The following is a 24425-nucleotide window of genomic DNA, read 5'->3' as shown; positions in this document are numbered from 1 at the left end:
TGTCATTTAAAAAGCTGTGAAAACAGCCGAAGCATTCGAGGCAGCCAATTTCATCGTTGAAGACATTGTATTAAAACACGGTGCCCCAAGGTCATTAATTATGGATTGAAGGAAAGTTTTCAATCTAATCTTGTGACAGAGATAAACCGTCGGAGGAACATTACTCATCACATGACGACTGCCTACTATCCGCAAACTAACGGGCTTACTGAACGCCTTAATAAGACCTTGGCCGACATGCTATCAATGTTCGTCAATGTTGAGCAGAGCAACTGGGATGAGGTGCTACCTGTCGTGACGTTTGCCTACAACACCGAAAAACAAGACACCACTGGATTTACGCCATTATTCCTGGTACATGGGCGTGAGTTGACTACGACGATGGACACTATGTTTCCGTTACATCCTGATGACGTGGACGACGACTACATCGGCCAGGTGTTAACCAGAGCTGAGGAAGCGCGGCAGTTAGCTCGACTCCGTACACTGCAGGCTCAAGAAAACTATCGTTGAAGGTATGACGCGAGCCACCGCCCTGTTGTCAACCAGCCTGGTGACCTCGTCTGGATCTCCTGTTCGGAAGGTGCTCTCTCTGAGAAGCTCCCCAGCCGCTACTTTGGATCTTATAAGGTTGTAAGACAGCTGTCTGATGTTACTTGTGAAGTTGAAGATTTCGACTCCGACACAAGACGACGAAAGATCAGAGATACTGTCCACCCAGGGTAAATTCGAAGCTCCAGCGACAGGCAACAAGCAGAAAGGCAACGAAGGACGTAGCAGCAAGGGAAGTTCTAAGAAGATCACCGCCAGGGCGAACATCAATCATCGGGAGTCGGAGTATGCACGACCGATGACTCATTCCCGACTAGGAGAGCGTAACACCGAGACGCTGTTCGCTTAAGGAGGGAGCAATGTCACTGAAGAAGCTGAGTAGCGCAGTCGCCGTAGTGTAGTGTCCGCCGGCACGGTAGCTCAGCGTGTTCGGGCAGAGGGTTAGCTACCCTCTGTAATGAAAAACTGAGTGAACAACCTGAACGGGTGTCATCGGACATCCGCCACGAACAAATTCAAGGAACCATATAGAACAAAAATGAGATAGGAAAAAAAAAAAAAACGGATGTCATGAAACGTCCGCCCCGAACAAATGCAACGAACAAAATGAGATTTAAAAAAATTAAAAAGTGTTTATGATAACAGACTGTTGCAATGGAGGGTCGTGAGTTCGAAACTCACCTGAACTGAACAATTTTAATTTCTATATTCGGTTCGAGTATATTCTAGAAGTATCCACAAATGGCAGGAAGCAATGTACTGAAATGTACTCTAGCTGTGTATATACTGCATGTGTTTTGGCCGGAGGCAGTTTGCTCTGCACTCTTGTATATGCAAGTGCTGAATAAATCTTCGTTAATTAAAGTTAGTGTTCGTCATTCATCTACTTACACTTTCCTCTACGTGACAATATTGTTAAAGCAGAATATCCCCCTCTCCTTTTTTATAATTTTTTTAAAATAAATAACCCTGAAGTGCCTCTAGAGTATGAAAGGTGAAGAAGTATATTGGCAGCTCCGGCTACAGCCAGTTAAAAGAAACACCTTCTATATAAATTATTAATCCCTAATGGTTGAGAGAATGCTGGTACAGTACAGTTACTTAAATCAAAAACTCTAATAAGCAAGATGTTGTGAGGGAAAGGGTACGATTCTGAATAGGAATACAAGGCATAAAAGAGAATTTAAGTTGCTCGTTCCAACAGACAGCCTGAATTCCTGTGCTTAGGTCAATCATCCGCACTATAACACAAGTTAACAAACAAGAGGTCCCCGAACCCATTAGTGCTGTTAACAAAAGGCAATAAATAAGTCAGGGCGAAAGAAGCTGCTTAACTATTATAAATGAAGCCCTTACAAGAACATACCAAAGAGAAGCAACTTATCATTAACTGTCGTAACAAAAATCTCTGTTCAAGAAAAGAGAACATGAGGATTAAAGGCAGCCTCAAGTTTCCATCAAGTGGTTAGTCACAATTATAATCAGAGGATCACCGACAAACACAGCCGATGACTATCAGGCCACCAAGCCGTTTTCTGGCGTATTGTAACAGTTGTGTTACTAAATGTGATACTTCTGTCACTCAATGTAACTGGGTTTCTCTTTTGATGCTGTCAATTGTCAGGATGAGTATTCTAAAGCATTCTGTCAGGGTGAAAATATTAAATAAATTAACTTTTCTCTCTTAACAACATGTGGGCAGGGTGGGTTCTTCCTTGGCTCGGGTATGAGGTCGAATGAAACATCATTTTTACATAAGATAACTTTTATTGAAGATTTGTACAACTGTGTCTTACGGGATGTTCTGGTTCAGAGAGCGGCAGCTGTGTCGTTTGTGAAGTCTTCTGCTGCGGCAGCGGCGGCGGCGGCGGCGGCGGCGGCGTCTGATTACGCGTAGCAGTGTGTATCTCGTGTCGCCGTCTCGCCCAGTTGACTGGAGACGCGCAGCGCGAGGTGGCCCGTTTAATTATTGCGAGCGAAGTCGTGCATCGGATGGTGATACCTTGATACCTTGGATGTGGCGTCCCAGTGTTTCTCTTCTCTAAGCGGCCGCGTGTGTTGTGCGTCGACCAGCGGAGCGGCGCGGCGGGGCAAGGCCAGTGTCCCGAACTCGAACCACGGACTCCCGCTTGCCAGTCTTCGGCTGTCAGGTCTTCATCCCAGCTCACAGGTGACTGCTGAGGTGAGGCCGTCTCCTTCCCGTCCTCACGAGTCACCCGGGTACGTGAAAATCAGACTTCAAATACCTTTTAACTTCCGTCTTCTGGCGCCGCGGCTGCTGCTTGCTATTCCATTATAGCGGCGGACTTGGTGCGTCTGTGCATGATGCAGTCTCTTCTTGCATGACGGTCTTCAGCACTGAAACTGACTGAAAACTACTGCTACTCTTGTTTTCTTCCTTCGTCTCTCGTCTTCGTCTCCGTCCCCATCTCCGTCTTCGTCTTCGTCCCCGTCTTCATCTGTCGGGCCCACCGCGTCTCGCGTATTTATTCACTTCAGTTCTCTGGAGGTGAACGACTTCACGGCCATTGCCTCTTCTGTCACGTTGAAAAGCTTCTCGAAGAATCCTCTTAACGTCGGTCATTGGCTCTTGGAATGTAGGCGGGGGCCTCTGATCGCATGTGACGACTGAGAAACATGTGAGCCGGTCATTGCCTCTTCCGTCACGTTGAAAAGCTTCTCGAAGAATCTTCTTAACGTCGGTCATTGGCTCTTGGAATGTAGGCGAGGGCCTTTGCTCACATGCGACAACTGAGAAACACGTGAGCCGGTCGGGCGATGCCCTGACGGCTGAATCGACAGCGCCCGCTTATGTGGAACTTGCTGACTTCACGGTCATTGTCTCTTCTGCTCTGCTGTTGTGCCCGCTGTGTGCCAGTATGTAACTCTCCAAACTAAACCAAGTTTTCCATTTATATTCTAATTTCTAGTTCACTTTGATTTCACTAATTTATTTACTTAAGTACCACTCAACAGTATATTACAATAAGGAGAACTAGAAGCAAACAGATTCTCATGTCCATTAGCAGCTTACGCCACACTTTAAGCAAGGAAAACTATAAAACAATTTGCATGCTTATTAGATATGCAAGGTTTAAATCCACACCTCCACAAATAAAAAATAAAATAAAATGGCAACTGCTAAAATTGCCAGCAGCAGAAAATACAACTTGTAAATTTAAATGACTTTAGACTCAGGTGTTCATATGGCTGATTAAAAATTTCAGTTCAATCAAAATTTCACGTAGCCATCCACAAGTAAACTCTGACCCAGCTATACCACAAAATTGTTTAAAGAATGCTAAGGGGCTAAACTTCAATTAACAACACTCTGTTAAAAAAGAGTGGCCACCAACTCTCAAAGGAATCACCAATATAATAAAAAAGGAAATAACCTTAGTTAAATAACTGCCGTCGACCACTGTAAGTGGACTTTAGCGATCAAATTATACATGAAATAAATAACGCATAAGACCACCCTTAGAGAGGCACCGAAAGACACAAACACAATTTATTAAAATACCAATAAATAAAAAAGGGGGTCAATCAGTAATCGTATTAAATTCAGTCCTTCAAGAAACCACCAAAACCAGGCAAATGCCGAAGCTTTCGTAATACTACCACTGTGCGTGAAAGTTGCAAAAGATGAAGACAAGTTGAATATTGGCAGTGAAGCATTAAATATCCAGTAGCACACAGCATTGAATCACCTGAATCACAAACCGACGATGTCAAGACAAATGGAATTCACACAACAGGACGCAGTCTCTCAAAAATTGCAGCAGGCGAGAAACGCTAAGGCCATTACGAAAACATGCACCCGAGAAATATAGCTGCCTTTGTTAGTCCAGGCCACTGGTCGTCCTGGTTCACCGTACCCAGCTGTCCGCTGCCCTTGTCGTTCTGGCTCCTTCCGCCGTCACCACCTCCTCTGTGCATCGCCAGAAACGTTACTGCACAAGGAGAATCGATATACAGAGATAAATGTAGCGCCACAGACACATACGATTACGGAAAGCAGGGAAGAATCGACAAGGAGCCGTCGCCACGGCTCACTCATGTCAAAACTGAAACAAACGGTACCCCGACGACGAATATTCTTGAGAGACTCGACAGACATCATGGCTCGGGCAGAGAACGCCAGACAACTTCACTAGGCAAGAATGATGCGACACCGGCCGACACACACTCAAGATTACGTACACACAGGGTCGACAATTGGCGCTGCTGCACAGGCGGAAACAAGAACGACCTGCTCCCTCGACGCGCAAGGCGGAGCTGGGAATTTTAGAAGTGGCGGGTTTCGAACCCAGGAGCGAGAGCATTTCGGTTACTAATCTGCCTCAGTGAGCTACAACGGCTGGTAAGCTAGCGCAACGTGATGCACGTTGGGTGGTTTGGATGAGGGGACCAAACAGCGAGGTCATCGGTCTCATCGGATTGGGGAAGGATGGGAAAAGAAGTCGGCCGTGCCTTTTCAAAGGAACCATGCCGGCCTTTACGTGAAACGATTTAGGGAAATCGCGGGAAACCTAAATCAGTATGACCGGACGCAGGTTTGAACCGTCGTCCTCCCGAATTCGAGTCCAGTGTGTTGACCACTTCGCCACCTCGCTCGGTTCTTCCGTACATTCCGATGCCCTGCACTATGTGACAATGTTGCCAGCTAATCATTTTCATAAACGTGTTTTCTGAATGCACCCGATCTGATTTTGCTAGATAAACTTTTGTCTGGAATTGCATGCCAACCTCCAGGTTAAGTAAGTTTTTTTTTTTCTTCGCCCTGTAAAAGTAGAATAAAGATACTGAAAGAAAAAGTTGTAAATACACCACTGGCAATTAGAACTGCAGTGCCACGAGACACTGCGTCTGTAGGCCACAGGTGTCCTATCGGGACTCGGGCCTTCCGACCGCCGTGTCATCCTCAGCTGAGGAAGTAGATAGGAGGGGCGTGTGGTAAGCACACCGCTCTCCCGGTCTTTATGATGTTTTTCTGTGACCGGAGTCGCTGCTATTCGGTCGAGTAGTTCTTCAAGTGGCATCACGAGGCTGAGTGCACCCCGAAAAATGGCAACAGCGCATGGCGGCCCGGACGGTCACCCATCCAAGTGCCGGCAACGCCCGACAGCGCTTAATTTCGGTGATCTGACGGGAACCGGTGTATCCACTGCGGAAAGGCTGTTGCCTAGTGCTACGAGGAGTAACAAATAATTAAATTTTATTTATTGTGAGTTTACAATATTACAGGAAGAATTCATTATTAAAGCTACGGGTGACTTGGGGGCTTATAGAATCCGTAATTTAATACTTCGAGCTGCCACTCTGCAACAGCATTGGTTCTGCGCCAGTCGTGCATCGAGTTGAATTGTCGAATTGCGCTTGAATTAGAAACGGGGATACATCATTCCATGCTGCATCGTCAATCGTAGTGTCAAGCGAGTGGTGAACTGCGTACATGGCAACTTCGTATATAAAATTAGATACTTTTCTTATTTTTCAGTTGATGACTTACATGTGCTGGGGTAATATTCATCATGAAACCATGGGAAGCATTGATCTCCTCGGCATACTGCACACATTATGAACGCCGCATTTTTATAATTATATGGTTGTTTTAAAGTTTCTATACAAAAAAACAGTTTATATTCATAAAATGTTCCCTCTCATGGCACAATATGGAAACAAACACGTGCAGTGCATCATTTCTCCAAGTATTCGTAAAGATAGCTCGTGATGTAACATGGAATATACATTTTGCTGCAGTCATCTCGGGATGTCTTTTCTCTTTCTCTCTCGACGAGAGAAAGAGCTTTGGAGCTTTTACACTCATGCTCATGAATTAACGATAATTGCAGAATGTGGTGCCTCACAATGTGGCACTACACAAAACTGGCGCTAATAGCTTAAGCACATAGGGAACACACACGACGCAGATCTGTAAGTCCACGGTATTGGCGATACGTTGAGAAAACCGTCCCGAAACACATGAGCTACAAAACGCCACTGTTTCCTGTGTATGTATCCCGACATCAATATGGGGTATGACCACAACGCACACGTACACAGGCCGCAAAATGGGTTGGTATCTCGGCAGTGACGACAAGTAGGCCCCTCGTAATCTCATCGCACACGCTATAGACTAGGCTGACCATCCCTGACACTCAACCCGACTATACTTCGTATGATCACTCCCGTATGGACAAGATGTGTTGGAGAAGGTCAAGAGCAGCTGCTGATAATAAAATCTGGACTACGTGTCATCTCAGAGTGGTCCAAGCACTTCGGGCGTTATACAGGTAAGGTAGGTACGAAGGGAGTTCAATATGTAATGCTACTTTTTTTTTCAAAAATGCAAAATATGTTGTGGGCATAGTGGAATATTCCCGCTTCAGTCTCTATAGTTTCTTAAAGTTTTGGTAGCTGGTGGCGCTATTAGTATCCTTCTCAAAAGCGTCTGTAGCGGAGTTGCTTTCCAAGCAGACAGCTGTCCCCGAGTTTCTTTTGGCGGGAAACCAGAGCATCGCATATGTTCGTAGGCGCCTCTACAATGTTTAGGGAGACCTAGTAGTGAACAAAAGTACGTTGAATCGTTTGGCGAGGCGTTTGTCATAATCAAATCAAAGTCGTGCAAACTTGTCCGATGTCCCGCGTGCCGGACGCTCACACACATCTGTGACTGCTGCAATATCGGAAGGTGCGGACACTCCCATTCGACATGATCGACTCATTCGACGTGATCGACGGATCACAATCAAACACTTCGCTGTTCAATTGAACATCTCTGTGGGTAGTGCTGGCACACTCGTCCCCTTGTTGGGATACTCAGAGGTGTGTGCCTGCTGGATTCCTTGCTGGTTAACAGTAGACCATAAAGAGCAACTTTCACCTGTTTGGCCCAATGAAGGATGCAATCCATGAGTAGCAGTACTTGGGTGATGGAGAGGTGGCATAAGGTCGTCGCATTGAACGGAGATTATGTTGAAAAATAGGACTTTCTACCCACATATTCGTCCTTAAATGTGACACACTATTCCAACGCTGGACCACTCGGACCAGTCCTTGGTTGCAGAAGTCTTGCATTTGGCTGTTCAAGAAAAGTTATCCCTCTAAAAGCATGTCGCAGTTCTGGAAGTTTCTGCTACACAAGCGGGAGGAATGGGTCGCTAAGTGCCATTTCAGGAAAATACGACGGTTAAGAAAAATTTGATCAAAGAAGCAGCATGGATAATTGTGTCCTGTAGAAAATGAGATAGATGATTGTCGTAGAGTAAAAGCAACCCTTTGGACAGTTTCTCGAGATTTTACGTTGGACAGTCTCTCGTGATCTCGTCAGCAGATTTCGGTAATATGCTCCTGTAATGGTTTACCCTTACGAGCATAATCTGTTAGCACCACACCATAGCAGCCCCAAGAAGTCCTCAGTATCAGCTTGCCCAGTTGCCATTTGTTTTTCGGCTGCGGTGTATGCACATGTTCCATAGTTTGCTTTGCTACTTTGTCTGTTCGTCATGACGGTACAAGATGACCATTGGTTGGGGATGGCACGGCGACTGCCCGCCTGAGGCGATAACGGTGGTGTTTTCCTTCCTCTCCTTTCATGATGATAAACCCAGAGTCTGTACATGTTAATTAGACAGCTAAGGAAATCTTCCGGAAGGGCCTGACATGCTTGCTACATTTCCGCTGCTGCTCGGTTCGACGGACTTTTTGGATAGGAATAAGCAGTGGCGGAACAGAGAGAGAGCTTCTCCAGTTCATTCTTCGCTATTCAGACTTGACTGACCATTGTGTCATGCGGTGCATTGCTGGTGTGTACTTGCACCCACTCAGCATCATTGTTCCACCATTATCCCCTTCAAATGCAGAAAACGAATTACCGCACGATACTTCACCGCGCCATTTCGCTTTGATTCCCTTAGACGTGCTATGCTTCTGTGGTGGGGCAATTTCAGTGAGTAACAGGCATCCAAACATGTACCTAAAATGTACAAAAACAGTAACTTATGATTCCCCTTCATACAATTATTCTACAAAAGACATTACATATTAAACACTACTAGACCTGCTTTCAAATGCTTCGGCGAATAAAACGTCAAACAGAAAATACCGATACGGACAGACAAGGTTGTTGTTTAAATGGCGAGAGTGTGTAAGAAAATGTTGAAAAATCTTGCAGATATTTGAAGGAGAACGCCCTAGAACTCACGAGAACCTGTTTAGAAAACAATAGACCAGAGTCCACAAAAATTCTTCATCCTCTTAATGTCTGTCAAACAGAGATCATATATATAAAATACCCCCATCAACCATGGACCGTGCCATTGATGGGGAGGCTTGCGTGCCTCAGCGATGCAGATAGCCCTACCGTAGGTGCAACCACAACGGAGGGGTAGCTGTTGAGAGGTCAGACAAACGTGGGGCCTTGTAACATCAACCAAAACGGCCTTGGTGTAGTGGTACTGTGAACGGCTGAAAGCAAGGGGAAACTAAAACCGTAATTTTCACCAAGGGCATGCAGCTCTGCTGTACGGTTAAATGATGATGGCGTCCTGTTGTGTAAAATATTCCGGAGGTAAAATAGTGCCCCATTCGGATTTCCGGCCGGGGAGTACTCAGGAGGACGTAGTTGTCAGGAGAAACAAAACTGGCGTTCTATGGATCGGAGAGTTGAATGTCAGATCCCTTAATCGGCCATGTCGGTTAGAAAATTTTAAAAGGGAAATGTATAGGTTAAAGTTAGATATAGTGGGAAGTTCGGTGGCAGGAGGAACAGAATTTCTGGTCAGGTGAATACAGGGTTATAAACACATAATCAAATAGGAGTAATGCAGGAGCTGGTTTAGTAATGAATAAACAACAGGAAATCGGATAAGCTACTATTAACAGCATAGTAAACTCATTGTTGTAGCCAAGATAGACACGAAACCTACTCCCACCACAGTAGTACAAGTTTATGTGCCAACTAGCTCCACAGATGAGGAGGAGACTGAGGAAATGTATGATGAGATAAAAGAAATTATTCAGATAGTTAAGAGAGACGAAAATTTAATAGTCATGGGGGACTGGACTTCGATAGTAGAAAAAGGAAGAGAAGGAAAAGTAGTAAGTGAATATGGACTGGAGGGGAAAGGATGAAAGAGGAAGCTGACTGCTAGAATTCTGCACAGAGTATAATTTAATCATAGCTAACTCTTAGTTTGTCCGCAGCTCGTGGTCGTGCGGTAGCGTTCTCGCTTCCCACGCCCGGGTTCCCGGGTTAGATTCCCGGCGGGGTCAGGGATTTTCTCTGCCTCGTGATGACTGGGTGTTGTGTGATGTCCTTAGGTTAGTTCGGTTTAAGTAGTTCTAAGTTCTAGGGGACTGATGACCATAGATGTTAAGTCCCATAGTGCTCAGAGCCAACTCTTAGTTTAAGAATCATGAAAGAAGGTTGCGTACATGGAGGAGACCTGGAGGCACCGGAAGGTTTCAGTTTGATAATACAATGGTAAGACAGAGATTTCGGAACCAGGTTTTAAATTGTGAGACATATCCAGGGGCAGATGTGGACGCTGACCAAAATTTATTGGTTTCGATCTGCAGATTAAAACTGAAGAAACTGCAAAAAGGCAGGATTTCACGGCGATGTAACCTGGATAAACTGAAAGAACCAGAGGTTGTAGAGCTTTTAAAATCGATCATTAGGGAACGATGGACAAGAATAGGGGGAAAGGAATACAGTAGAAGAAGAATGGATAGCTGTGAGAGATGAACTAGTGAAAACAGCACAGAAGCAAGTAGGTAAAAAGGCGAGAGCTAGTAGAAATAGTTGGGTAACACAAGAGATATTGAATTTAATCTATGAAAGGAGAAAATATAAAAATGTAATAAGGCGAAATGGAATACAAACGTCTAAAATATGAGACCGACAGGAAGTGCAAAACGGCGAAGCAGGAATGGCTAGAGAACAAATATAAGGATGCAGAAGCATATATCACTATGAGTAAGACAGATGCTACCTACAAGAAAATTAAATAGACCTTGCATGGGGGCTTAATTAAAATGCAATAATTTTAGTAGCTGTGTATCCGGTTACAAAGTCTCGTAACCGGTTGGCCCTCAGTAGTATTAGTACGCAATCTGACTGCATAAAATAACAATAAAGAATGAAGGGAAATTTCCGTTAACACAGTTGATTAATTAGTCCCCTGCAACTATAAAAGCTCGAAACAACAAAGCACAAGTGTAACTGTTCTGTGTGTGGTAGTGTGATTCAACGTACATGTATCTGGCACGGTTCTTCCTCAATACGACAAGATATTTTAAACACCATTTACAATGAACTAATTGAAAAACCAGAAGTACTATAATTGCACATAGAAACAAGAATTACAAGTCTAATACATGAACATGAGCCAGATGCTTTGTTGACTGAACCTGTGACCAAGAGGCACTGTCATTAAGGAAATGTGAAATAAATATTTGTTTTACCTCCATATATATTGACGAAAAATACACTGTGATCATTGCAACATCTTCCATTATACATTACACCAACCGAACAGCATCTACTGTCTCGCCCAACAGAACAACAACTGCACACGACATTTTCTGAACTAGTACTGCTCTCAACATCCTCTCAACAAGTACTGCCCACAGCAAGCTCTGAACTACTACTTCCAGTGGAGGAGGCGGAATAATAATCTTTGGCGCAATCTCTGGCGCTGGGACTCAGTGTAGCCACCTTTCACATGCCCCTCCTCCATGGGCTAGAATTTGATGGTATTTTTGCCAGAATTGGTGGTGAAAATACCACCAAATTCGGCCAAAAAATACAGACAAAAATAAAAGATCATATTAATAAGTAAATATCACAGAAGTAAATAAATTTTGGCTTTGCACTGACCCTTCAATAACCTAATATATAAAATACAGTAAGGAATACAAATGCTTGCGTACATATGATTTTACATAATAGTTTACACAAGTATCATTTGTCAGAATGGTTAAACAATTCAATCAATGGCACCAGCAATGACGAATAGGTGCAGGTAAGAGTCTCATAACATTTAACAAACAGTAAATACACAAAAAATCAGTTTATACAAATATTCACATAAAATCTTTTCAATAGTTCAATAAACAAGTAGCACTCCTCAGAGTAGTTGACAGTTCCAACAGTAGCACCCAGCAATGGTCAACAGGTGCAAATAGCAGTCCCATAACATTTCATCAGCAGTATTTAAACAGTTCCAACAGTGGCACCCAGCAATAGCGAGCAGGCACAGACACCAACAAGTGACATTTTCTCAGTAGGAGCAGTTCCATCAGTGGCACCCAGTAATGCTGAACAGGTGCAGACAGCAACAAGTGCCATCATTTCAGTAGAAGCAGTTCCAACAGTGGCACCCAGCAATGTTGACAGGTGCAGACAGCAACAAGTGACATCTCATCACTGGTTGAGCAGTTCCAACAGTGGCATCCAGCAATGTTGAACAAGTGCAGGTAACAGTCCATAATATTCACTATCAATAATTAAACAGTTCATCAGAGTTCATCAGCAGAAATTAAACATTTCCAAGTGGCACCCATCAATGATAATAGGTGCAAGCACGAACGACAGTTTGAATGCACACACAATTGCTTTTACAAAATTATTATCAATGCTCTTACACTAAACATACAGATTATAATAAACGCACAAATGATATCAGATAATTGCCATATTAACTATTAAAAATACACAAATATCAGTAAACCTATAATATTTATGGGTGTCAGTGCAAGGCACAACAAACAAGTAAAATAATATTTAGAGGTAGGTCGGTACACATTATTTGGGATTAGGAAAGGAAACCACACAAAACACACTCACTCATCTTTGTAACTGAATAGTGTTAACCTGTGTAAATGCAATTCTGTCAAAATTTGATGTTCAACATGTGTATCAAGTAGTAGTGGCAACAGTGTATAACAGTCAATAATAGTTAGTCAACATCACAGTCATCATGTCAAGACCAATGTTTTTCCAAGCCAAATCAAATGTACGGTTGCTGAACAACTGTCAGTGTGCCAAGATATGCAAATACTTCCTCTCTTCAAAAAAAGTATATACTGGTTATTGATTTAACAAAGTCTCTGTGTAGACAATCTTCCTTCCACTTAAGTGTTCTAATCTGCCATCTTCATCCTTCTTGTTCCATATAAACCAACAAAAAATATGCTCCTCACTTACTTTACCTCTTATCCACCAAAACTCCAATAATCATCAGCATCACATAATATTAATACTTCAATAATACCTCTTCAATACTTTCATATAAACCTTATCACCAATATCATTTACCTTACCTCTTGTCCACCAAAACTCCAATAATCATCAACATCACACAATCTCAATACCTCAATAATACCTCTTCAATACGTCCATACATATAAACCTTATCACCAATATCATATCACTTCCGTAAAAACTCTTTCCTCTAGTCAGTCTCCTCGAACAAGTAGAGATAAAATCCTAGAGAAAAATTCAATTTATCATCCCATACAATCCGAAGACACAATGTTCACACACAACCTCTGTGTAATCCACCTGACCCAAATCTTCTACTCATTATGAATTATAAAATACATTTTGGTTACATGTACATCATTAAATAAAAGAAATGCAACATGACCTCTAACAGCCTTTAGTTTGAATAACTTTCAGTAAGTAAGTACGAGTACGGAGCATGAATGATTACATAAGACTTTGAATGAATAAATCGTAATATTTCACAGTGTGTACACTACTTCAAGAATCATGGCAAAACAGAAGCAAACATGTGGAGTATTTTTTTTTTTTTTTTGTGTCAAGTGTCACTTGCTATTTCAATTGCTCACGAAGAATGCAGTGTAATAACTGTCAATGGTCTAAACCTAGTGTTGGTATTTCATGTCGTTAGCTTCCTTTCTATTAGCATAAATTTATACAGCTTCCATAAAACCTCCAGCTCATGTGACTTCAATAAAGTATCTTGTACCAATGTCGTTCGTAGAATTATAGCAGTTCATTTTCTTATCTTAAAATATAAAGCACTGAGCGTAAGCAAAACACGCAATAGCGAGTAAATATACCAGTAGAGAACAGAATGTCAAGAAGTGGATATAGCACAATCCCTACAACGAGGCTCTGCCAAGCGAACAATCTATAATTAATACCATAGTATGACCTAAACTCCATGTTCGTACACAGTATATCAGCATTTCTATATACCAAATTAAAGAGTAGTTATGACAACAAAACAGAAATGTGTAAATATGCAATCCATATGCAAAACAGTAAGTATATATCTTACATAATAAACAGGTCATTAGCATCATATCAGCATAAGCAAATAAATGTTCATATGTAATCTTAATAAGTAAACATGAAGGCGCAAGCAGATAAATCACAATGTATGACTGACATACATAACCATATCAGCACAACTAATCAGGTGACAATTATAATTTAAATAAATAAGCACAGCAGGCACATAATAAAAAAATAAGACAACAGTGAAAAAGCAGAGCAGCCAAGCGATGCATAATATACATAAGTAACAACCCTGTTCATTAATCAATCATTGTCAAAAACAGTTAACACAAAGTAAAAATCACATAATCGCGAGCAGCAAATTACGTACAAAGTACGTACCTAAGTAGAAATATGTTACCTGAAAAATAAACTCAATTAATAGTTAGTTACCTTTTTAGTTTATTACTTTCTTCTCCGAAATTACATTCTTCCTGAAATTTTCTCGATAGCAGGTCCTCTTTACGTCGGACACACACAGAATTTACCTGAAGTTCTTAAATATTTTATACAACTGTACCCTGAAAAAAACTGAACGTTAATAACATAATTTATCAAGTCACTATAGCTTTATACTGCATTTAATCGGAGAAATTAGACTGTGTATTTGATTGTGGCTGTCAGTGCATTAGCACTGAGCGCTCGATCAGCTGTAGGTACGCATGACGTAGGAAGTAAATGTTTGCGGTCAATGACTGCCTTGTGCGGCGCGCAGACTTGACTGTTGCTTTGAGTATGTGCCGCCGCCAGAACACGGCGCGGTATCCTTGTATTCTCTGCGTGTTTACGTGTAACTGTTAATTTCTCAAAAGTATGTGATTCCACAAAAATTTTAACGTTCGATATATGACGTATTCCCTTAGAGCGCCGTGATTTAAGAGTTTCTACTTCGACAGTGTTATCATGAATAATTTTGTGAACTCTATATGGACCGTTATAAAGCAAAAAAAATTTTCCACACAAGCCTTTTCCTTTGTGAGACAAATGATGAGACTTAATTAACACCTTTTGACTAACTGACAAGGTTTTTAAACGACCAGGACGTTTAGCTGATTTCTCTCTTCTAGCAGCCGCAGATGAAATATTTTGTAGAGCCAGGTTGACAACTTCAGAATGCCGCAGTTTCCGTGTAGGCGGAAAAGGAACGATTTTAGAAATGCAATTTGTCGGTGCTTTATTTTTTAATGTCAATATAGGCGGTAAAGAAGTTGAATCATTAGGGAGTTCATTCAGAATGTTTTGAAAAATATGAAGATACTGATCCCACGTTCTGTGATTCTGATGACAATAAAGACGACACAATTTGTTGATTTCCTTCATCCATCTCTCTGAAGCGTTATTGAGGGTGAAATAGTGAAATGAAAATTGGTTTAATCTTACGACGCCGTAGAGTACGAAGCCAAATTTTAGAGCGAAACTGTGATCCATTATCTGATATAACTTTATCAACATGACCCACTTCTTTAAGAAAATGTTTGGTGAAAGCATTAGATACTGAACGAGTCGTTGCTTTGCGTAAAGGTGTAAGACACACATATTTTGATGTCAATTCCACTGCTACCAAAATGTACGCAAAACCATTAGTAGAACGAACCACTGGACCGAACAAATCGACTGCAGCCGTCTCCTTTAATTTCGCTGGATTGATAGGAAACAATGGTGCTCTGTGAGAAATAGTTGGCGGCTTGGTCTTTTGACATAATTTGCATTTGGCAAGAACAAATCGAATAAGTTTTTCCATATTACTGAAGTAGCAATTTTCTCGTAATTTATTAAAGCATTTTCTGGGACCAAAGTGTGTATAACTGAAATGTGTATACCAAATCAATTTATCGACCCACTCATCAGGAATGCAAACTAACCAAACAGAGTTGCCAACCAATTTTCGTTTAAAAAGAATATCATTGCGAGCTAAATAGTACTGTCTAATCGCTACGCTTTCCTTTCACCTCCACTTCTTAATGTTCTTCCACATTGGATCCTTGTTTTGCTCCTTAGCGATGTCCTGGAGCGAAGACGATATAAAATTTTCAAACGCAACATCTTGAATATACATCAAACAATAATTGTTTTCTTTGCAGTCCTCCTCAGCACTTTGTTTCAAACCCATAGGTGCACGTGACAAAGCATCAGCAATAATATTTGAAGAACCCTCTATGTAAACAATACTAAAATCAAATTCCTGTAGATATAGTGCCCATCGTGACAATCTTCCATGTGTTAATTTTGTTGACATAAGAAATTCCAGAGCTCGATGATCGGTGTAAACCTTAGTATGTCTGCCATACAAAGGCTTCAAGTTCCATAATATAATAATTCTTTTCTGATTTAGAGAGAACACGACTTCCAAATGCAATAGTTTTCTGTACTACAGCGCCGTTTTCTTCTATCTCTTGAAATAACTGTGCACATAGGCCTTTGTGTGATGAGTCCGTCGCCAAACAAAAATCTTTAGATAAATCCGGATGTGAAAGAAGTGGAGCAGCAACTAAAGCATCACGAAGTTGTTCAAATTCTGATTGAGCTTCCTCATCCCAACACCAATTAGAATTCTTTCCAGATAGTTCACATAAACGAGATGTGGCCAAATTGTCCAATCTAACAAAGCGTCTAAGAAAATTACAGACACCAAGGAAACTACGAACATCACGTTTTGTGGTAGGAACAGCATAATTACGAATAGCGTCTAGTTTCTCTGGATCAGGAGGAATACCTTCTGTAGAAATAATATGACCAAGAAGTTTCACCTGAGAACGACCAAATTCAGATTTTTCCAAGTTCACTGTAATGCCAACTCTTGCAAAAATACGTAATAATGAATCCAAAATTTTGTTATGCTCACTCCAAGAACGTTTAGCAATAAGAATATCGTCAACATATGAAGTAATATTGTTACGAAGATAAACAGGTAAAATTTCGTTTAAACTACGAATGAATGCTGCTGAAGGTACAGTAAGTCCAAACGGTAATTTCCGAAATTACTTTTGGGTAAAAGAGTTATATCCGGTTATTCTTTACCGACTCCTTTTCTAGATAGATTGATAGTTGAAGAGTTGTTTTGATAGATACAAAGAATAGTAAAAGAGTAGGCAGCAGTGCAGAAAACTAAAAGGGAAAGAGCACCACTACAGCTCAGGGCCCTGTGCACGCTACGGCTCATATTCACTTAGTGTAGTGAATCCCCCGAGGACTTAAATAGCCATACATAAATTCCAGTTTGTGACTTAGTAGCCAATTTGGTGGAAGTGCATACAAAAATTGATCTAACCATGAACATGGATATATGTCATTCTTAGAATTGCGAAAGATCTTAAATTTCCGAACAGTTAAAAAGTGTTTATAGTCAAAGTTTTCGCCTCGTGGCGACAAAGACCTACCGCGTCTGTCCCAGTCCGAATGTCGATTATTGTCAAGTTCGCGCGCCTGGCGCTCTCTTGTTGCATCTCGTAAATGAAATAAATTATTTTCCTCAAAACCCGCTGCTATCGGTGATTCTAAATTTCTTCTACTGTCTTTTCCTACGAATTCGCTTTCAATTTGTTTAACTTGCTTTCGTAACGCCTCAAATTCCCTTTTAACGCGTTCATTAAATTTTCCCTGATTTTCAACATGTGTATTTATATTCTGGTACTCTTCTGTTTCTGCAAATGGCAATGGAGCTGTATCATCTGAATCTCTGTACCCATTTAAACTAAGATTTGTCAATTTATCTGAAATCTCCTCAACTCTTTCCGATGAGTCACCTATTTGTTCTTTCTGTTTATTTATGTCTTCCGTAAGTGTCGCGACTCGGGTTTCAGTATTGACACATTTAGTAGTTAACTGTTCATATTGTTGTGTTAGGTTATTTATTCTGTCATTTGGTACGGATTTCTCGATTCTTTCAAATATTTCTTCCTTATCATGTGCACGTTGAAGATTTAACTCTGAAAATTTTTGTACTATCATGCTATCTCTTACTTCCTGTTCTCTATTCTGTTCCTTTTGTCTAATTTCTATTGAAATTAATCTATTATTGTGTGCATTCAAAATCGGTTGTACTACTTCTCTAATTTCTTTCCTTAATTCACCTTTCATATTTTTAAAACATGTCCCTATTCGTGAGTCTAACCGTGTTTCCATTGTTTCCATCTCTGTTTTTCATTGAGATCCTAACTGTGATCCCAAATTTAATATTGCACTCATCAACTGCTCCATATTAACTGGTTCGAAATTCTTTTCGCCCCTAACATTTCCCGTAAAACTAACTTCCTTCGTCGTAACTGTAAAGCTATCTGTGTTCGATACTATTCCAGAACATTCTGTCGTTAATCTCGTATTCTGTGAATTTTTTGATTGTGAAAAATTTTTGAACTGGTTCCGGACTATTTTCCTGGCTTATTAAATTGTTTTCTACTTTATTATTCATCATACTGTTCTCCTGTGATGGCGAGTTCGCCATGTTAACAATTTCGTTATTCTGACTATCCATCATTTTTGCCTTTTTCATCGATCGCGTAATCATTTACAAAATATACAAAACTCGTCGGTATAAAAAATTTCACACAATATAACACTTTATCAGCAACAATACAATTCACACGAAATGCTTATCGACAAACACGATTAACGAACAATTAAAACCTTCACAATTGCACAAAATTGTCAAACCCGTATACGAGACATCAAAAATTAAATTCTGCAAAAATACCATTAGAAGAATGACAAGACAACTACAAATGTTCAATTACCAAATCTATACGTGCAATATAGACTACAATTACTAAACTACAAATTACTACAACATACTACTGTCTGCTATTTTTATTATCAGAAGAATTGCAAGGGACGAACCTGGCAGGGTAGCCATGTGCGTGGGGGCTTAATTAAAATACAATAATTTTAGTAGCTGTGTATCCGGTTACGAAGTCTCGTAACCGGTTGGCCCTGCGTGGTATTAGTACGCAAGCTGACTGCATAAAATAACAATAAAAATGAAGGGAATTTTCCGTTAACACAATTGATTAATTAAGTCCCCTGGCTGGCCGAGGTGGCCGAGCGGTTCTAGGTGCTACAGTCTGGAACCGTGCGACCGCTGCGGTCGCAGTTTCGAATTATTCCTCGGGCATGGATGTGTGTGATGTCCTTAGGTTAGTTAGGTTTAAGTAGTTCTAAGTTCTAGGGGACTGATGACCTCAGAAGTTAAGTCCCATAGTGCTCAGAGCCATTTGAACCATTTTTAAGTCCCCTGCAACTATAAAAGCTATGAAACAACAAAGCACAAGTGTAACTGTTGTGTGTGTGTGGTAGTGTGATTCAACATACATGTATCTGGCTCGGTTCTTCCTCAATACGACAAGATATTTTAAACACCATTTACAGTGAACTAATTTAAAAACCAGAAATACTACAATTGCACATAGAAACCAGAATTACAAGTCTAATACATGAACACGAGCCAGATGCTTTGTTGACTGAACCTGTGACCAAGAGGCATTGTCATTAAGGAAATGTGAAATAAATTATTTTTTTACCTCCATATATATTGACGAAAAATACACTGTGATTATTGCAACATCTTCCATCTATACATTACACCAACCGAACAGCATCTACTGTCTCGCCCAACAGAACAACAACTGCACACGACATTCTCTGAACTAGTACTGCTCTCGACATCCTCTCAACAAGTCCTGCCCACGGCAACCTCTGAACTACTACTGCCAGTGGAGGCGGCGGAATAATAATCCTTGAACAATCTCAGGCGCAGTGACTCAGTGTAGCCACCTTTCAACCTTTGGAGAAAAGAGAACCACCTGTAAGAATAACAAGAGCTCAGATGGAAAACCAGTCAAATGATTCAAATGGCTCTGAGCACTATGGGACTTAACTTCTAAGGTCATCAGTCCCCTAGAACTTAGAACTACTTAAACCTAACTAACCTAAGGACAACACACACATCCATGCCCGAGGCAGGATTCGAACCTGCGACCGTAGCCGTCGCGCGGTTCCGGACTGAAGCGCCTAGAACCGCTCGGCCATAGTGGCCGGCGAGTAACAGTGTGGCGCCCAAGGCGGGGAGGATTCATAAAGGGGGGGGGGGGGGGGAGAGGCAAGGTGGACGCGAGAGGAAATGGGAAAGGCTTTGGAGGCGTAAGCAGAGTTTTTTTTTTTTCTTTGTTGTATTTCAGTCCTAAGCAAAGAAGAGAAAGAATAAAGGTGGAAGGAGCATATAGAGAATATATACAAGGAAGATGTACTTGAGGGCAGTATTACGGAAAGAGAATAGGAGGTAGATGAATATGAGAAGGGAGATATGATACTGCGTGAAGAATTTGACAATGCATTGAAAGACTTAAAATCGAAACAAAGGCACGGGAGTAGACAACATTGTGTTAGGCCTACTGATAGCCTTGGGAAAACCAGCCATGACAAAACTGTTCCGTCTTGAGAGCAAGGTATATGAGACATGTGAAATACGCTCAGACAGCAAGAAAAATACAATAATTCCAATTCGAAAGAAAGCAGGTGCTGACAATTTTGAAAACTATTGTAGTATTGGTTCAATAAGTCACGGTTGCAAAATGTTAACACAAATATTTTACAGAAGAATCGAAAAACTGTTAGAGGCCGATCCCGGGGAAGGTAAGTTTGGATTTAGGAGAGATGTACGATCACCCTACGCCTTCTCATAGAAGAAAGGTTGAGGAAAGGCAAACCTGCGTTTGTAGCAGAGAATACTTTTGACTGGTATGCTTTCTTTCTGTTTCTAAGAGTGACATGGGTAAAATACAGGGAGCGAAAGTCTATTTATAATTTTTACAGACACCGGATGGCAGTTATAAGAGTCGAGGGCCACGAAAAGGAAGAAGTGATTGAGAAGGGTGTGAGATAGAGTTGTATCTTATCCCCCATGTTATTCAATTTGTATATTAAGCAAGCAGAAACGAAAACAAAAGACAAATTTGGAGTAGGAATTGAAGTCTAGGGAGAATAACTAAAAATTTTGAGGTTTGCTGATGACATTGTAATTCTGTCAGAGGCAGCAAAGGACTTGGAAGAGCAGTTGAATGGAATCTATAGTGTCTTGAAAAGAGGCTATAATATATCAACAAAAGCAAAACGAGGATAATGGAATGTAGTCGAATTAAATGATAGGTATTAAATCATGTGATGCTGAGGAAATTAGATTAGGAAATGAGGCACTTAAAGTAGCAGATGAGTTTTGCTGTTTGGGAAACAAAATAACTGAGGATGGTCGAAGTAGGTAGAATATAAAATGTAGAATGGCATGGCAAGAAAAGTGTTTATGAAGCAGAGAAACTTGTTAACATCGAGTGTAGATTTAAGTGTCAGGAAGCACTTTCTGAAAGTATTTGTATGGAGTGTAGCCTTGTATGGAAGTGAAACGTGGACAATAAACCGTTTAGACAAGAAGCTTTTGGAATGTGGTGCTATAGAAGAATTCTCAAGATTAGGTAGATAGATCACGTAGCTAATGAGGAGGTACTGAGTAGAATTGGGAAGAAGAGAAATTTTCGGTACATCTTTGACTATTAAAAGGGATCGGTTTGCAGGACACGTTTTGAGGCATCAAGGGATCAGCAATTTAGTATTGCAGGGAAGCATGTCGTAGATGGAGACCAGGAGACGAATACACGAAGAAGATTCAGAAGGACGTAGGTTGCAGTAGTTATTCAGAGATGTAGAGGCTTGCACAGGATAGAGTAGCGTGGAGAGTTGCATCAAACCAGTCTTTGCACTGAAGACCACAACAACAACAAATATAAAATAACCGGTTTCTTAGCACTGTCCATCCGTGAACAATGTGGCAACACACTTTCAATGTAAGCAGCAAATAAAGAAGTCCAAAATTTCCGGGGCGGCCCCCTCCACGTACGAACACGGGGAAGGGAGATGTCTTTCTTTCTCCCGGGTGCCAAGTGCGGGTTGTCTTCCACATCTTCTCACTAAACAATCACCGACGCTGTTACTGCATGTACGATGTAATTGTCTTAGATTAGTGTTGGGAGCAACAGAAATAAAGACGTGGACTAATGGAATTTGGAAATGTAATTTTCGTATCCTGACCCAGTAATCGTTCTATGCTGTGCAGTTAGTTAAAACTCTCTGACTTCTTCTCCAAATGATTGCAGGTTCTTGTTGTAATTTGTAACAAAGTCACACCTATGACAAATCGCTGCCACGTCGATATGCTGCGTCCACAAAAGGCTGAAAAATAAAATTGATAATTCATTGGTAGTTAGCATAAATATGTGAACTAGTGTGGCATGAAAATATTCGAACACATTCTGATTGAGGTTTAGCTTAATGTATTACAACTCGTACAGAGCTACAGAGCAAGATGCTTACATGACGAAAGCGAAATGGGAAAAGACAAAGATGAACACCCAGGCATCTCGTTGCTGCACAGGAAAAACACTGTAGGCCGCGCCTTACCCTGTTTGTACAGATAACGTAAGTACTAACATATCGACTCTTTGGTCACAAATATTTACAGAAAGCTATAAACTAAAAGTAAGTTTTTAGAAAGGGGTATTACACAGGGCACGCTGGTATATAGGGGAAGGAAAGGGCGGGTGTCGCAGCCGAGGAGACGTGTAGTGATGCTCAAATACTTCAGTGCACCGTCCATCTATATGCTACTGCCTAGCTGTTGCTGTTGAGGTACAGAGTGACGCGTCGATGGGAAGAAGATTGTCTGGAAGTGACAGACCATAAGCTGCCTCTAGTATCCACAGCGCGACCCTGACGTACCTCCCTCCAGCCACGCAGACGTCCTTACTCCTTTTCATGTAGTCCACAGTTCTATGATGTATGGCTTCTTGCTCCGGCGAAAGGACACTCCCACAAGAAGACACACACACACACACAACGCACCTTAATGTATGTCTCCATTTAAAGTCCCGTTGTAGCGTCCCTCATACTAATTCACACAGCACAGACGAAGGTTTCGATATAGATGTAAATGGAAATCGGACGAAGTAATCAGACGTATGGACGAATATTGTGGAAAATGCGTTGGGTATTATGTATAATTGTGAGCACATTAATATGGGGGGGGGGGGAATCGATCCTTAGCCTTCATGATGGAGTGAGCTTTGTTGCGTATGTGGAGTACTGGCTGCTCATTCCTCCTCAAGAACCGAAGTCAGAGAATATGGTGATGTTGGATGGCGGCGGAGGAGATTAGTGTTTAACGTCCCGTCGATAACGGGGTCATTAGAGATGGTGCACAAACACGGATTACTCGGATTGAGGAAGGGTATGGAAGGAAAGCAGCCGTGCCCCTTCGAAGGAACCATCCCAGCATTTGCCTTAAGCAATCCGCTCGGTTTGGATGTCAGGATCTAGAACGCAGACGACGTTCTAACTGAACCCAGCGGTGTTCCACTGGCTACAGGTTGGGACTCTGGGCAGGCCAGTCCACTTCAAGAACGCTATTCTCATCTAACAACCGCCTCACAGATGGTGCTTTATAACAGGGTGCACTGTCATGCTGAAACAAACAGTGTTTGTCTCCCAACTGTTCCTCTACTGTACACAGTGCGCAGTGTGTAAAATAAATGCGTTCATATTCTTCAACATTTAGCGTTTTCTTAAGCGAAGTAAGGTGAACGCATCCTAATCATTAAAAACACTCCTACATTGTAACACTACCCCGTCTGTATATCAGTGTTCGCACTGTATATTATGGCAGGCAAACCAGACATTCACCAAAACTCAAATCGGTTCATCGGATTTCAACAAAGCGTAGCGTGATTGATCAGATCAATCGTTTCCATTCATCCGCTGCCCAGTGGCGTCATGCTTTACCCCACCTCAAGCGTCGCCTAGCATCATCTACTGAAATGTGTGGGTTATGTGCAACTGGTCGACCACTGTACCCAATTCTTCTTAACTTCTTAAGGACAGACATTGCGCTAGTTTACTGCTGGTAGAACTTTGAGTCACAGGTGATTGCTTTCACTGATTCAATGTGATTTCTTACAGCCACCTTCTTCAGTGCTAGGTGATTGCTTTCACTGATTCAATGTGATTTCTTACAGCCACCTTCTTCAGTGCTTGACGTTCCCTGTCAGTCAGTGCATAGGAGTCTGTCTTGTCTTGGTTGGGCTGTAACTCTTTATTCGCATTTCAACTTCACAGTCTCATCACCAACAGTCGATTTGGGCGTCTTTAGAAGGACTGGAATATCCTTAATGGATATGCTTACTCAGGCGACACCCAATGGGTAGTTCACATGTGAAGTCACTGACGTCTCCAGGCCGAACCATTCTGCTGTTACTGCTGCTTTTCTGACAACATGATATACCCCACCACCCTTTTTCCTACGGGTCCGCCTGTAGTGATCAATTCTACTTTACATAGCGGTGACCGTATACTTTTGATCAGATACCGCAAAATGACGTTGTATGTACGGCAAAAAAAAATGTGGTGGGTGATGCATTGCATCTATCCTGCACAGTTCGGTATTCCCTTAATCAGATATGTATACACCACCAGTCGATGTCCCAAGCTGCGACTCTCATGCGACGGCAACGATTATTATTTGCTA

The 24425-nt window shown here is 41.6% G+C and overlaps 1 pseudogene; it reads right to left on the bottom strand.

Moving 5' to 3' along the window:
- Positions 1 to 5620: 5620 nt before the first annotated feature.
- LOC124797048 lies at positions 5621 to 5738 on the bottom strand (annotated as a pseudogene).
- Between the last annotated feature and the right edge of the window lie 18687 nt (positions 5739 to 24425).

The sequence above is a fragment of the Schistocerca piceifrons genome, chromosome 4, assembly GCF_021461385.2.
Source record: "Schistocerca piceifrons isolate TAMUIC-IGC-003096 chromosome 4, iqSchPice1.1, whole genome shotgun sequence".
Classification (NCBI taxonomy): domain Eukaryota; kingdom Metazoa; phylum Arthropoda; class Insecta; order Orthoptera; family Acrididae; genus Schistocerca; species Schistocerca piceifrons.
Note: the sequence above shows the minus strand (reverse complement) of the source record. Positions and strands in the feature narration are given on the sequence as shown.